We start from the raw sequence: 16,056 nt of genomic DNA, 5'->3' as shown, positions 1-16,056 counted from the left end.
ACTCGGTGCCAGGGGCGGGGCAGATGGCATCTCATCAGCCCCGTCCCTGCTCTGAGAACCCTCAAACCTACACTTGGCTTCCTCTCTGAAACAAGGGCTGCCCACGAGCCTTCATCCCCTATGCCCATGGCAATTCACCCAGCCTGCGATGCCATGCCAACCCATGAGCTGGCAGAGATACCACCACCGCTTGATTCCCTCTGCCACCTGCCTGTTGTCACTCTTCATTGAGTGTTGTTGGCCTTCCACAGGGCTGCGCTCCCAGGCTCCAGGCTTCCAATCTGCTCTCTGGGAGGCTGACAGAAGATAGGCAGGGCTGGGAGAGGCCTCCCTTCCTTGCTCCCACCAGCTCCTTGCCCAAGGCCTGGATATTGGAACAAGTGCTAGGAACCCAGATGGTAATTGCTGCCATCTAATTATGCGTGCATATAATATTAGCCAAAAGCATTTGACTATCTCCTGCGGTCTCAGGCAGTTCAACTGGGATGGTGCACGGGTTCGAGGATTACTCCAGCAGGGTAACGGCTGACAAGACTGCCTGCTGCCACTCAGCCAGCCACTGGCAGGCTGTCTTCTCCCATCAGAACCCTCATGCTTTACCTGAGGCAAGAAGAGCTAGGAGTTTTTGCCTTCTGGAGCCAGCAGAGGCTAGAATCCTCCAAGGCTTATGGCTCTCAGCCTTTCCTTAACCCTGCACTACCAGTCACAACTTCCTAGTGGAAGACCTTGAGCTCCACTAAGATAGAAGCAAAGGGTTTGTGTTTTCCAAAAATTGCATTTATGTGGTCATGGAGAATTCTGTTCATGTCAATAATCATTAAGAAATCCCATGTTCTTCTGAGACTACCTTTTCTATCTCACCTTATCTAGAAGGAAATTTCAACCTGCATGGTGCCCATTTGCAATTAATTGGGAACTTTTATTGCCTTTGCCTGGCCCAGTTTCCTAAAGGTCAGATATCTTGTTTGGTTTTATTTTATTTCTGGAACCTAAGATACTTAGCACAGTGCTTTGTATACATTAGGGGCTCAAGACATGTTTATTGAGCTCAATTTCACAATTCTGTTCAGCTATTTTCTGGTTATTTACTATATGATAGGTACCGTGCTAGATAGTGGGGAAAAGACATGTACAAACCATCTATGGCCATGCCACCCTGAACATGCCTGATCTCATCTGTTCTCAGAAGCTAAGCAGGGTTGGGCCTGGTTAGTACTTGGATGGGAGACCACCTAGGAATACCAGGTGCTGAAGGCATTAAAAAAAAAAAAAAGACATGCACAAACCACAGTTCCTGCCCTAGAAAAGTTTCCATTTAACCCACCAAGATTTAATTGTAAATGACTGAAATGAAAGGAAGAATCTCTAAGAAAGGACAGATGGAAGCTGAAAGTAGAGACTGGAGTGAATCATTGTAACAGAAAGTTTGGGTGAGATATCAGCAAAGACTTCCTGAAGATTTCAACATTTGTGTTGTTAGTAAGCATTCATTGTACCCACTACATATGAGATATATGAGAAGATCTCTGATCTCAAGGAGCATATAAGGAAGTTCAGGGAATAGAACATGTATGTACAAAGATAACATTTCTTCGTGTACTCATCACTTAAGAAACAAGAAAGCCCTATTGACAGCAGAAGTCAGAAAGCTTTGTAAGCTGTCAGGATTTGGCACAGCAGAGCGAGTCTCAAGAGCAGGATGCAGAAGAAAGAAGAGGACTGGGAGCCAGTACTTGCCTGCCCTGGGGTAGCCTAGGTGCAGGTACTGTGATTCAGCTGAAGACAATGACTTTCAAGACTCAGTCTGGTGTTCAAGCAGGTACCATAGGACACAGCTATCTCCAGTTCTGGTCCAGGGTGAGTTCAAAGACAATATTAGAAGACTCAGGTTTAAGAATTGAACTGAATTCTGTAATGGGGATTCATGGGCACACTGGAAAAGGCTCTCTCTCTAAGTTCATTGCCAGAATCGGAATTCAGGTACATAACCAAGGTCACCAGAATAGAAACAAATACTTTGAGTTAGGACCTGCAAAAAGGATGGGGGGTTCTCTCCTGGGTTCCTTTGGAGCAGCCCACTTCATTCACTGATTCACTCTGGCCCTGGGTGGAAGGTGTGGTTTACCATCAAGTGAGGGTCCGATGGTCCAGCTAGAGGTGCAGAGTGTGGTTTCCTGACAAGTCAGCAGGACCAGCTAGAGGCTGAGCCCAGGCAGGGTTTTCCTAGAGCAGGTAGGACTTGAGTTGAACTCTGAAGGACACAGAGAGGGGGAGGGCATTATTAGCAGAAGCATGGAGAGAGAAAGGATACCAAGGTAGGATTTTTTATGGCATGCTTCTTGTCCAGTAAGAAAATGTGTTCTACTGGAGTATATTTAAAGAATATGCTCATTATATGTGGGAATATGGATAGGAAGATTATAAGAGGAGTTTAATATTGGACTAGAGAGTCTGGGAATTCTTCTGAAGGATCTCTAGAGCTGATGAAGGGATACTGACATGGTGGAAGTGGAGGAATGCATATAGATAAAGTGACCTCTTGGGTTCCCATATCATCTATGGAAAATCCAAGTGGAGAGTAGCAAATCCTCTCATGTGTTGCTGCTAACCTGGCAGAGAGTTCCAGGTAAGAGGGAAAGAGATTGATTCAGGCATTGAGTGAGCAAGTATCGGGGAGGGGGCAGGGCAGGGGGAATGGGGCAGGTGGGACAAAGTGATGAGGAAGAGCTATACTTATGTTGTGCTCACTGGGGTCACCCCACACCTGGCTTTGGATATGGGACTCAGCTTTGGGATTAGATACAGGGTAAAGATAAGGCAACAGCAACTGCTAGTTCCCACTTTTCCCTCTAGCAGCTGTCTTCTCCTTTCTCTCATTTTCTCCCTTTCTTGGTCTTTAGACAGGATGCCTTCCCTGCTCTTCCCTGCCCCCTAGCAGCATGACTACCTTCTAGCCACAGGGAAAGTGAGTGTGCCAGATTGTAGATCACCATAGACTGTTGACACCTCGTGAGTAATAAAGAGAGAAAATACATCAGGGGTATTTAGGGGAGATGACAGCTGATCACAGAGGCCTCCTCTTTGTCCAGATGCATTTTGTCAGCTGATCACTCAGCAGACAGAGAGGAAGCTCACTGAAACCCCGCAGGTGCTCTGGAGAGATGAGGGCTCTTTTGATCCCAGATGGGCTTAACTTTGGTCTTAGCCACATTCCCACTGCTCCCCTGGTGGGGTGGAGCAAAGAGGGGACAGGCTCCCTTTGAAGCTCATCCTGGGACTGGGCAGAGCTTTCTTTCCTTGTTGAAAAATGAGAGCAGCAAGCTGTCATGTGCTTAGAAATAAAATTCCCTGAGAGCAGGGACAACGCTCTGGCCAGGGGTACTATGGCTTTTGCATTGTCCTAACTTTTCCAGGGCTCCTCCGCCTGCGTAGACAACAACATAGCCATGTGACCTTGAAAAGCCAATCTCTCTGAACTTCAGCCTCATAATTTGCAAAGCAAGGAGAATTCTGTATTTTATTAAATCTAAGATACCATTGATTGTAAGACCTACCATTCTCTTATTTGCCAATAAGAAAGAAAATAAATGCTACCAATTAAACTATGACATGCCATCAGTTCTAATACCCATCCTGATGTCAGAGATGTTAAAATGAGAAAGAATGTCAGTGTGAAAATTTATGGAATATGATAATAGTAATTCTCACTGCACAAGGTTTTAGAGAGGATCAAATGAGCTAATGAGCATCAGCATGCTTTGTAAATTATGAAACACTGTAAAAACATGAGGTGTGCTTATCATTAAGGTGTCACTGATGGAAAAGATCTTGATTGCCCTAGAATGTGAGCTTCAGGAGGGAAGACATTCTGGTCTGTCTCCTTCACTACCATATCCCCAGTGCCTGAAATAGTGCCTCACACATAATTGGCTCTCAATAAATATTTCTGAATAAATGAATGATGAGTAATCTCTGAAGTTCCAAAATATAACAGTCTCACACCATGATAGGTACATCTGTGCTACCAGGCCATGGGATGGTGTTGAGTCTGTGGTCTGAGGCCACTGTTGCTCCTCTTCCTGACATGGTGGGTGCATATGAGATGGAAGGTGGAGCAGACCCAAGGTCAAGGCTTCCTGACACCAGCTAAGGATCAGCTCCCACAGCTTGGTTCAGTTTTCATCAAAGAAGGCTAAAATGCTATCCCAGTGAACAGAGAACCATCCCCCCTTCTGAAAAACAAAAATTGGGAGCATTTATTGAGTGACAACTACATGAAAAACAAGGGGCTGAGTCCTATGTAGGAGACATACATATATGCACTTCTTAAATTTTGCACCCTAGGTACCTCACTTGCCTCACTCCAATCTCAGCCCTGAAGAACTACAAATGGTTGAGTGTTGCTTGAGCAAAAACTACAAAGCAGGGACAGTAAGCAGCCAAGCTAGAGAAAACTAGAAGTGGGCCCTGGAGGGCTGGTGTGCCAGGAGATTGGCCGTCATGGTGGGGACTGAAGAGATCCAAGTTAGACTCTAGTTGTGTGTCCCTGGGAGCATTTCTTAGACCCTCAAACTGTGTGGGCACATATTTCATTGGGTGATTGTGACTCTTACACATAAAGCAGGTGCTTGATTAGTAGCTGTCATTATTATTATTCTGTCCAGAAAGGTTTATTATCTGTGGAGAGGGAATAGTAAAACTATCTCCTAAGGTGGTCACGAAAGTTAAATGAGATAACCCATGTAACATATTCGGTATGGTGCTTGACACATAGTAGGTGTTCAAAAACATTGATTTCTTCTATTCTCATTGGCGTTAATCGCATTCTGTCATTTGGTATATTTACTTATCTCTCTTTTTCTTTATGAAGTGAGCATTGTGATTTATGCCCATTCAGCTGAGGCAGGATGGAATTGTGGCAGGAAAATGAGCTTTGGAGGTGGACAGAAAGACTTGGATTCAAATTCAGACCCATCACTTACTCACCAGCCATGTGACTATGGATAAGTTGTTTCATTTTACGAAACCTCCACTTCCTCATCTAAAAATATTCATCTCCCAGGTGGAAGTGCCTGGCTCAAAAAACAATTAGTAATATTTGTTGAGTCCATAAACAAAGAGGGAAGAGAAAAGCTCCTGCCTGGGCTGCCTTCTCACTTGCCCAAACTAATACCTGGTTACCCTTGATTTTTCCTCTCTGATACCTCCTTACCTAATTAATCACCAAATTCTAGTCACTCTATCTCCTTAATAGTTTTGAATCTGTTCACTTCTCTTTCTCCCTATTGCCTTGCTCTTGATCTCTTAATCCAGGTCACCAGCATTTCTAGTCTGAATTCCTGCAAAATCATCTACATAATCTTCTGCTGCAGACACTGTTGGTTGCCAACCCAAGTATTTTGTTCAGGTGTCCACCTCTCTTCCACATGGCACAAAGGTAAGTCTGGATTAATCAAAGCCAATCATGGTAAGACTCATTCCACCAATCATGGTAAGACTGATTCATTTAGGAAGGGGCATCAGACCCAAATCTGGTCAATGAAAAATAAGAGGAAATCTGCTAGAGGGCTTCAAAGAAAATTTTCTTTGCTGATAAAGAGAGACACGGCCTCTTCTTCCAGCGGAGACTGTCCTGTCTGCATGGAAAGCCATCTTGCACCATGTGGTCATGGTCAAAATGCTGAGGACCACAGAGAGGAAAGATGGAGAGAACTTGGGTCGTCAATGGCATTGTAGAGCTGCCGAATTAACCAAGGCTGGACACTCCCTGCTGCTGTGCTTCTCTCCATGCGGGATGAGTGTTTTCCTTACTGTCTGAACAGTTTCATCTGGGTTCTCTATGACTTGAAGCCTTCTAACTGATACTCCTTCCCACCTTCAGCCTTATCTCTTTCAACTAATTCTCTACAACCACACACTAGAGAAATATGGTGGCAAATCTGGCCATGTTGGCCTTTCTATGGCTTCCCTTTGACACCAGTTTTAAATCCAAATGTCCTTGAATGGCCTATGATGCCCTTCATGATTTAGCCTCTGCTTCCACCACAGCTCTACATCTTTTTACATATCTCTCTCCTGGGCCCTCTTAACTCCTTACCCCTAACATTGCTATAAACTACTCTCAACCAATTGGGCAAGTCATTTATGACACTTATACTTAGCTATAAAGTAGGAATAATGACAATATCCAAATCATAGAATTTCTGTACAAATGAAATGCGTTAATGTATATAAAGGACTGGTACCCAGATTAATCTGTAAAGTATTACATAAATATTGCAGTTGTTATTATTATTATTTCCCCAAATGTGCCTTTTTCTAGACTTCTTCCTTCCCACCATGTCCAGAGGCAGAAGACAAGGCCCTAGAGAATGGCAGAGTCACAAGATAGAAGAAGCCAAATTCCCTGAATCACCACGTAGAAAAACTGCCCACAGACATGTTGAGCTATTCTGTGTGCAAAAAATAAATCCTAGTATGAATTTGCTTGTTTGTTACAGCAGCTAGCACTCCCCTAATTAAAAGTGATTCTTCTTCCATGTGCTCCCCAATCACCCTGTGATAATCCCTGTTTCAGTAATTATCAGTAATTATCATTTGTGTGGCCATTGTCAATGTACGTTCTCATTCTCTCACCCTAACTAGAAGCAGAAGCAAGTCAAGTTCACCTTTGAATACTGTTACAGATTGACTTGCGTCCCTCAAAAAGATATGTTGAAGTTCCAACCTCCAATACCTCAGAATGTGGCCATATTTGTAACTAGGGTCATTGCTGATGTCATTAATTAAGATGATGTCCCACAGGAGCAGAGCAGGCTCCTAAGCCAATATGCCTGCTGTCCTTATAAGAAGCAAGAAATTTGGACACAGACATGCACAGAGGGAAGACAGTGTGAAGATGCACAGACACACAGGGAGAACACTATGTGATGACAGAGGCAGAGATTAGAGTGACAAAACTGCAAGGCAAGGAACACCAAGGATTGCTGGCCACCACCAGAAGCTAGAAGAGGCAAGGAAGGATTCTACCTGGAATCTCAGAAAGAGCATGGCCCTGCCAACACCTGGATTTTGGGCTTAGCCTCCAGAACTAGAAAATAAATACCCAGTTTGTGGTATTTTGTTATGGCAGCCTTAGGAAACTAATACAAGTACCAAATCTTACAATATTGTCAACCAGTGTTGGAACTTTATTAATATTTATGAATGGAAGGGAGGAAGGAAAGAAGAAAAGAGGAGAAAAAGAAGGAAAAAATAAAATTCCCTTTTGCTCCCAATTGACCTCCTCAACATTAACCAGTGCTTTTTTTTTAGGATCCACATAGGGGAAGAGGAAGATTTTGTCCAATGAGTATTATTAACATGTGTTTGATATATTCTCCTGAAAGAGGAATTAAGTGAAGGTGAGAAAACATTTCCTTCGGATAACCAGTTGACAAAATAATATGAGACTATAAAGCTAGAGAATCCCTATAGCCTCATAAGCTTAGAGAGAGAATGAAACACTTTTTCAAAAAATGATCAGAGACGGCATTATATAATTTGTCTTAAGTGTCTTCTGGACACAAATAGCCTATGAATAAACAACGGATCTGGTATGGAAACTGTCTTGGTGGGAGAGAGTAAAGAATAGGATGATGCTCACAGACGCCAGGCTACAGGCTCTGAATCTTTCCAGAATTGTCCGAACTCTGGGGATGGGGTAAGGCTGTGTTAAAGAACTGAGGGCTGCACTGAGTACCCTGGGAGAGAAGCTGCTGGGGCAGAAGGAAGGCAGAGGCCGGATGGTGGGTTTGCTGATCTGTGAAACAGCAGGAAAAAAACAAACCCTCTATTCCAATATTGGTGGCATAGCAGCTTATGATCCACAGATGGGAGAGATGAGGATTGTATTAGTTGCCTATTGCTGCTGTAGCAAATTACCACAAACTTAGTGGCTTAAAACACCACATGTTAATTATCTTACAGTTCTGGAAATCGGAAGTTCAGAATGGGTTTCCACTGAACTAAAGTCAGGGTATTAGTAGACCTGCATTCCCATCTGGAAGTTCTAGGGGAGAATCCAATCTCTGGCCTTTTCTAGCTTCTAGAGGCTGTCACTTTCCTTCGCTGCTCCTCCTTCGAAGCCAGCAACTTTGGGCTGGAGTCCTTCTCATGCTGCCATCTCGCTGGAACTCCCTCTTCTGCCTCCTTCTTCTACCTTTAAGGGCCCTGGTGATTTCATTGGACCCACCTAAACAATCTAGAATAATATCCCTGTTTTAAAGTCAGCCAATTAGCAGCCTTAATTCCATGTTCAATCTTAATTCCCCTTGTCCATGTAAGGTATCATGTTGATAGGTCTGGAGATTAAGAGTGTGGACATCTTTACTGGTGGGTGGAGAATATTATTCTGCCCACCACAGCCTGCCCTCTGATCCCCAAAGATATAGGTCCATCCTACAAGCAAACACAAATACATTCACCCCATTTCTGATACCAAAATCTATATTTGTCAATTCGAGAAGCAGAACCAGTAGAAGGGTATATATTAGCAGACATTGCACGGATTTGGCTTACATGATTGTAGGGATAGCTAGGGAGGTCTGGAATCTGTCAAGCAGGTGGGAACCCTTGGGCACGGACTGCAGCTGCTTCCACGGGCAGAATTTCTTCCTCTTTCAGGGAAGCCTCAGCTCTGCCTTTAAGTGCCTTTCACTGATTGAATTAGGCCTGCTCAGATTATCTAGAATAACCTTCCCTACTTAAAGTCACCTGATTATGGATTTTAATCACATCTACAAAATACCTTCACAGTGACACCTATATTAGTGTTTGATTGAATAACTGGGGACTATAGCCTAGTCAAGTTGACACATCAAAGAGACCATCACATGGATGAAGGTGGCTCTTAAGAACTCAGTCCTCTGCTTCAGCCTGTTATCCACAAGCTCCTGTAAACCTTAGAATAAATGGCAATTCCTCAGGATGGTCCTCTCCATGGAGTTAAATTGGTTTGGGGAGCCCTAGAAGCTCATTCTGGGGGTCTGCAGAGACTTTTAAGAACAAAGGCCAGTATTTTGTAGTTATTTTTTATCTAGCTGAGCCTAAGCTAGTGTTCATGTACTAGAGATACTCAGGAAATGTCAGTTGGAAGAATTTTGTCTTTGTTGAATAAATATTCTCCCCTGTTCCTAACCTGCCAACCCATTTGGATGACTACCAATTTGACTGCATTTCCAGCTACTAATTCAGATGTTGATACAATTTGCATCTTATCACAGTGTCATACATGGCAATGGTAGGATAATGGAAAATCATTCTAGGGGTGTGATTAGAGTCAGTGATGGTGAAACACATGAGTAGATTAGAAGAAAAATCCATGGTATCTCTTTGCAGAGACATTTTTAAACAGAAAAGAGTCTAATCTGCCTGCATATAGGATGAATATTGACTTGTGTAGAGACAAGTATCCTCAGAATGGCCTGATGGAGATCTCTTATTCCTGAATATTTCAAATTTGAGGGAAATATAAGATGTCCTTGCAACCAAACACATAGAGAAGAGTCTGACAGGCTAACCCTTGGAGAACTTGGGTTGTCCTGACCTCTTATTTTATAGAGATTCAGAGAGGGAGAGTGATTTGCTCAAAGTCGCACAGCCAGTCATGGGCAGACAGATTTGAAACTCGAAGTCAGGGCTTATGAATCCAATGCACTTTTCTCTTTTCACTATGCCATCACGTCAACCTCAGTGATGTCATACATCAGGATACCAAAATCTCAACCTATGCTCCTAGAAGAGTTAGGAATATTTCTTTGAAGTTCACTGATAAATTCACTGGTAGAAAATTCAAAAAGTAACACAGATGACTTTAACATCTTCCCTTTCAATGGTTTCTAAAAGAATGTCCAATAAGCATCCATTCTAAATAAAAACATTTTGTGACTTAAGAAAAGTCCCTTTGCCATTCTCTTCAAATTACCTTCCCCAAGTCTATCCAATACAGAAGTTCTTGAACCCTTACTCTTTTCACAGGATCATTGGGTATTTGTGATTCACTGACTTGAGCGAACTCAGGAAAACAAGCCAAATTGAAAGTATTTACTTTGCATGTAACTGGATCGTGAACAAAAATAATTCATGGATGTAATCATAACTTATTTTTGTTTCCCACTGTCCTTTTATAGTTTATTCAGTAGGCAGCAATTTTCCCTTTGCCTGTGGCTATAATCTTGATCCTGAACATGTTCCATAGCTTAGTGACTATGATGGGTAGAGTTCTAAGATGGACCCAAGATTGCTGCCCCCTGGGATACATCCTGTATAATCTTCTCCTTTTCTGTATGGGCAGGACCTATAAATATGATGGACAGTTACTCCCTTGAGTATGTTATATTGCATAAGACTTCCTCATAGCACATTAGATAGAGATTCTCCTACTAGATGCTGAGGACCACAGAACAGTTCTTCTTGTCAGCAAGAAATAAGGACCTTAGTCCTACAATTATAAAAAACTAAATTCTGTCAACTGCTAAGAAGAGGATCCCAAGCTTCAGATGAGAATGGAGCACAGCAGACACCTTAATTTCAACCATGTGGGACCTTGAGCAGAAAACCCAGGCAAGTCATGCCCTGACTCCAACCTATGGAAGCTGTGAGATAATAAATGGGCATTGTTTTAAACCACTAATTTTGTGGTAATTTGTTGTACATCAGTAGCAAACTAATAGTTTCCTATCATTCTTTCTACTAAGTGCAAAGAAAAAATGTTTATATAGTACAGCAAGATAAATAGGCAAGGCTACCCAAGGCTAGGTACTGTCATGGGGGCTCTGCCCTCTGCCTCTCAGAACACAGTCTACTACTCCAAGAGCTTAGGGGATCAATGTCTAGTCTCACCCATTGAGAAACTCTGTAAACAGAAAGTCCTACCAGTACTTTAAGTTAACACAATTTCAGCTCAGAATTGTGAATGTTTGGCAATATCAAAACTCTCAATTTGATGTGGTGTCAAACTTTTTCCTCACTCCCACAGGATCCTGCTGATTCTGGAATGCTTGCACTGGGAGAGGGGAGTAAGGTTCTCTCCCATGGTCCAGCAATAGCATTTCCTTGTCAGTGGCACACACTCTGAGCCCTTCCTATCCCAATCAGAATGCCTCTTCCAGGCCACGGGCCCTCACAGTCACCACTGGGACCTTGTTGGCAATTCAGGAACACAAGGCTCCTTGCCTGCCCTTTACTGGAATGTAAGGATTCCAAGAGGCTTGGGGCCCTTCAGGCCCAGATACTCTCGACCTCTATTCCTGCACTGCTTTGGTATGGTCAAAACTGTGTTGTGGGTGGTCAGGCAATCACCCCTCTCTTTGAGGATCCACCCCCTCAGGCCTGGCATTGCCCTGTCAACACTGAAACCTGCGCCCAGTGGGATGGAGTGCTAGGCCCCTTTCCAGGGACCCACCTGTTTAAATTTTAATCAAGTTCCTTCCAGTTCTCCCTCCTCCGCTCCACCTCACTCCCAAGTTGAAATCTTATCATTTTGGGGGCTGAGAAAGAGACTGTTCTTCTCCACAGTCTGGTTTATGATATAAAATCTGTGCTCTGAGCCCTCTGGCTTTGGCTTTTGATATTTAAAGCCAAGCTTTTGAAATTCAAAAATACCCTTTTTTTTCTCTCAAGCACCTTGCCCTTAGAATTGAAATCCATGGCTCTCAATACCATTGCCTCTACAATAGATTTACAAAAGGCTACTTAAGAGCTCAAAAGCTAGGAAAGGGACTCTTTGTTCTCTCTGTATGGTCCCTACCCCAAGGGCAATGCTCGAAGAAAGGCCTACTGCTACTCAAAAGGTGAGGCGGAGAAGTGAGAGGGTTAAAGAAATTGGAAAGGCAGGGAGTTTAATATCAAAATTTTACTGTAAGACATTTATAAAACGCTGAGGTATGTTTCCCCAAGGCTCAGCAAGGTGTGGTTTTCATGACCAAAGTATTATGAAAGCAAGCAATCATGCTTTTATAAATACAGACTGTCCCTGACTTACGGTGGTTTGACTTAAGATTTTTCAACTTTGCGATGGTGCAAAAGCAATATGCATTCTGTAGAAACCATACTTCAAATTTTGAATTTTGATCTTTTCCCAGGCTAGTGATATGTGGTAAGATTCTCTCTCATGGTACTGGGCAGCTGTAGGCTAATGTAAGTGTTTTAAGTACGTTTAAGGTAGTCTGGGCTAAGCTATGATTTGGGGTGGGTAGGTACATTAAATGCACTTTCAACTTACGATATTATCAACTTACAATGGGTTTATTGGGTAGTAACCCCATTGTTAACTGAAGAGCATCTGTATTAAGACAATAGTTGATAGGTAAGTTTATTATGTTCATTTATGAGCATGTTAATTTAAATGTTTTTGAAAATAATCTTAGAATTCTACAATGTATAGCTTTAAATACATAACTTATTTTACACTTGAAAGAGAACATAAAAATATTTATAAGAATCCACACATATATGAACAGCTAATTTTTAACAAAGGAGCAAAGACAATTCAGTAGTGGAAGGACAGATAGTCTTTTCAATAAATGGTGCTAGGACAATTAAATGTCCATATTTTAAAAATTAACTTTCATTCATACATCCCACCATATATCAGAATGAATCACAGTCTTAAATGTAAAACCTAAAACTATAAAACTTCTAGAAGCAAACACAAGAATAAATTTTTATAACCTTAGGTTAGGCAAAGATTTCTTAGATGCAACATAAAAAAACATGATCCATAAAAAAACCAAACTGATAACTTGAACTTCATCAAAATTAAAATTTTCTGTTTTCAAATGATACTGTTAAATGAAAAGGCAAGCCACAGAAAAAGAAATCTTATATCTGATAAAGAACATGGATCCAGAATGAATAAGGAGCTTTAAAAATCCAATAATTAAACAAACAACACATTTTTTTTAATGAGCAAAATATTTGAAGATATGACACCAAAGGAGAAATGAATGGCAAATAAGCACATGAAAAGATACTCAGTATCATTAGTCATTACAGAAATGTAAATTAAAACCACAAGGAGATACTGCTTCATATCTGTTAGAATGACTAACATGAAAAAGGCTGACCATATGAAGTTTAGCACTAATACATTGTTGGTGGGGCTATAAATGATACAACCATTTTGGAAAAGTTTGTCAGATTCTTAAAAAGTTAAACACACTTCTACCCTATGGTCCAGCCATTCTTCTCTTGGGTATTTGCCTAAGAGAAATAAAAGCATATATCCATTCAAAGACTTTTACACTAATGTTCTCAACACCTTTATTCGTCATAGCTCCAAACTGGAAATGGCCCAAATGTTCATCAGTTGGGGAATGTATAAACAAACTAGTATATCCACACAATGAAATACTACTCAGTAGTAAAAAGAAATGAAGTATTAATTCATTTGACACCATGATTGAATCTCTTATGCTAAGTGAAAGGTGCTAGATAAAAATACATAATATATGATTCCATGTACATAAAATTATAAAAATGCTATGATAAAAACCCTCAATAAAATGGGCATAAGAGGAAAGTACTTCAACATGTTAAAAGTCATATATGACAAATCCTCAATTAACATCATACACAATAGTGAAAAACTGAAAGCTTTTCCTTTAAAATCAGGAAAAAGACAAGGATGCCCATTCTTGCCACTGTTATTCAACATAGTTCAGGAAGTCCTAGCCAGAGCAATTAAGTAAGAAAAAGAAATAAAAAGCATCCAAATTGGGAATGAAGAAATAAAACTGTTACCACTTGCAGATGACATAATTCTATATGTAGAAAACTCTAAAGATTCCACTAAAAGACCATAATAAACAATAAACAAATACAGTAAAGTTGCAGGATACAAAATCAATATACAAAAATCCATACATTTCCATATACTAACAACAAAATATCAGAAAGAGAAATGAATTAAATAATCTCGTATACAATCACAACGAGAATAAAATACCCAGGAAAAAAACTTAACAAAGGCGGTGAAGGACCTATAAACTACAAAACATTGTTGAAATTAAAGAAGATACAAAGAAATGGAAAGATATTCCATGTTCATGGATTGGAAGAATTAACATTGTTAAAATGACCATATCACTTAAAGCAATATATGGATTTAATGTAATAATTATCAAATTTGAGATTTTCACAGAAATAGAATTTAAAAAATCCTCAGATTTGTATGAAACTACAAAAGCAGTCCCAAGATAAAAGAACAAAGCTGGAAGTATCATGCTCCCTGATTTCAAACTATACTATAAAGGTACAGTAAGCAAAACAGTATGGTATTGGCTGAAAAACAGACATGACACCCATGTAACATAATTGAGAGCCCAGAAATAAACTCACACACATATAGGCAACTAATTTTTGACAAAGGAGCCAAAATATATGATGGAGAAAGGAAAGTGTCTTCAATAAATTGTGTTGGGCAAACTGGAAATCCACATAAAAAAGAATGAAACTAGACTACTATCTAACATCATAAACAAAAAATAACATAAAATGAATTAAGATTTGAAAATAAGACCTAAAATAATAAAATACATAGAAGAAAACATAGGCACTAAACTTATGGACCTTGGTCTCAGAGGGGTTTTTGTGAACTTGACCCCAAAGGTAAAGGAAGTAAAAACAAAAATAAATAAATAGGACTACTTCAAACTGAAAAGCTTCTGCACAGCAAAATAAATCATCAACAAAACAAAAAGGCAACCAACTGAATAGAAAAAGACATATCCAAAAGATACCTCCAATCAGGAGCCAATATCTAAAATATATAAAGAACTCATGTAACTCAACAACAACAACAAACAATCTAATTTAAAAAAATGGACAGAGGACCTGAATAGAACTTTCCCAAGGAAGACATACAGATGGTCAACAGATATATAAAAAGATTCTCATCATTAGTTATAAGAGAAATGTAAATTAAAACCACAGTGGGATACCACCTCACACCTGCTAAATGGCTATTATAAACAAAACAAGAAATAACAAGTGTTAGAGAGGATGTGAAGAAAAAGAAACACTTATACACTACTGGTGGGAATGTAAATTGGTGCAGCCACTATGGAAGACAGTATGGAGGTTTCTCAAAAAATTAAGAATAGAGCCACTTTATGACTCAGCAATCCATCTTTTGGGCTTCTACCCAAAAAATTTGAGAACACTTATATGTAAAGATATGTTTACTCCTATGTTCATTGTGGCATTACTTACAATAGACAAGATGTGGAAACAACCTAAGTGTCCTTAAACTGATGATTGGATAAAGAAGCTGTGGTACATATATATAATGGAATACTACTCAGCCATAAAAAAGATGAAATATTGCCATTTGCGACAACATGGATGGATCTTGAGAGTATTATGCTAAGAGAAATAAGTCAGATGGAAAAGGAGAACTATATGGTTTCACTCATGTGTAGGATATAAAACAAAAAGCAATAAATGAACAAAAAACCAAATAAGAAAAACAAATTCATAGATGCAGACAACAGAGTGGTGGTTACGAGGGATGAAGGCGGTTAGGGGGCAAATGAAGAGGGTAAGCGGCATCAAATGTATGGTGACAGAAGGAGGCTAGACTTTGGGTGGTGAGCACAAAATAGAATATACAGATGTTGTATTACAAAGCTGTACACTTGAAATTTATATAATGTTTTGAACCAATGCTACCCCAATAAATTTAATTTTTAATAAAAGAAAATTTTTTTAATTATAAAAATGCAAACTGATTAATAGTGACAGAAAGCAGATCCATGGTAGCCTCTGGGGAGTGTGGGCAAAAAGGTATAGCAGGAAACAGAAAAGGACAGAATACATGGATTATAAAAATACATAAGGAAATTTGGGAGGTGGGGGGCGGTAATAGGTATTTTTAGAGTCCTAATTATGGTGACAATTTCACAGGTATAGAGATATGTCACGACTTACTAAATTGTACTTTTTAAATATGTGCAGTTTCTTGCATGTCAATTATACCTCAATAAAGCTGTTACAAAGATATGTTTGTAAAACCGA

General features: G+C 40.2%; 1 pseudogene; it reads left to right on the top strand.

Moving 5' to 3' along the window:
* Positions 1-1,138: 1,138 nt before the first annotated feature.
* On the top strand, positions 1,139-1,257 carry LOC111732934 (annotated as a pseudogene).
* Positions 1,258-16,056: the final 14,799 nt, after the last annotated feature.

This window comes from Pteropus vampyrus, unplaced genomic scaffold (genome assembly GCF_000151845.1).
Source record: "Pteropus vampyrus isolate Shadow unplaced genomic scaffold, Pvam_2.0 Scaffold505, whole genome shotgun sequence".
NCBI classification, from domain to species: Eukaryota; Metazoa; Chordata; class Mammalia; order Chiroptera; family Pteropodidae; genus Pteropus; species Pteropus vampyrus.
Note: the sequence above shows the minus strand (reverse complement) of the source record. Positions and strands in the feature narration are given on the sequence as shown.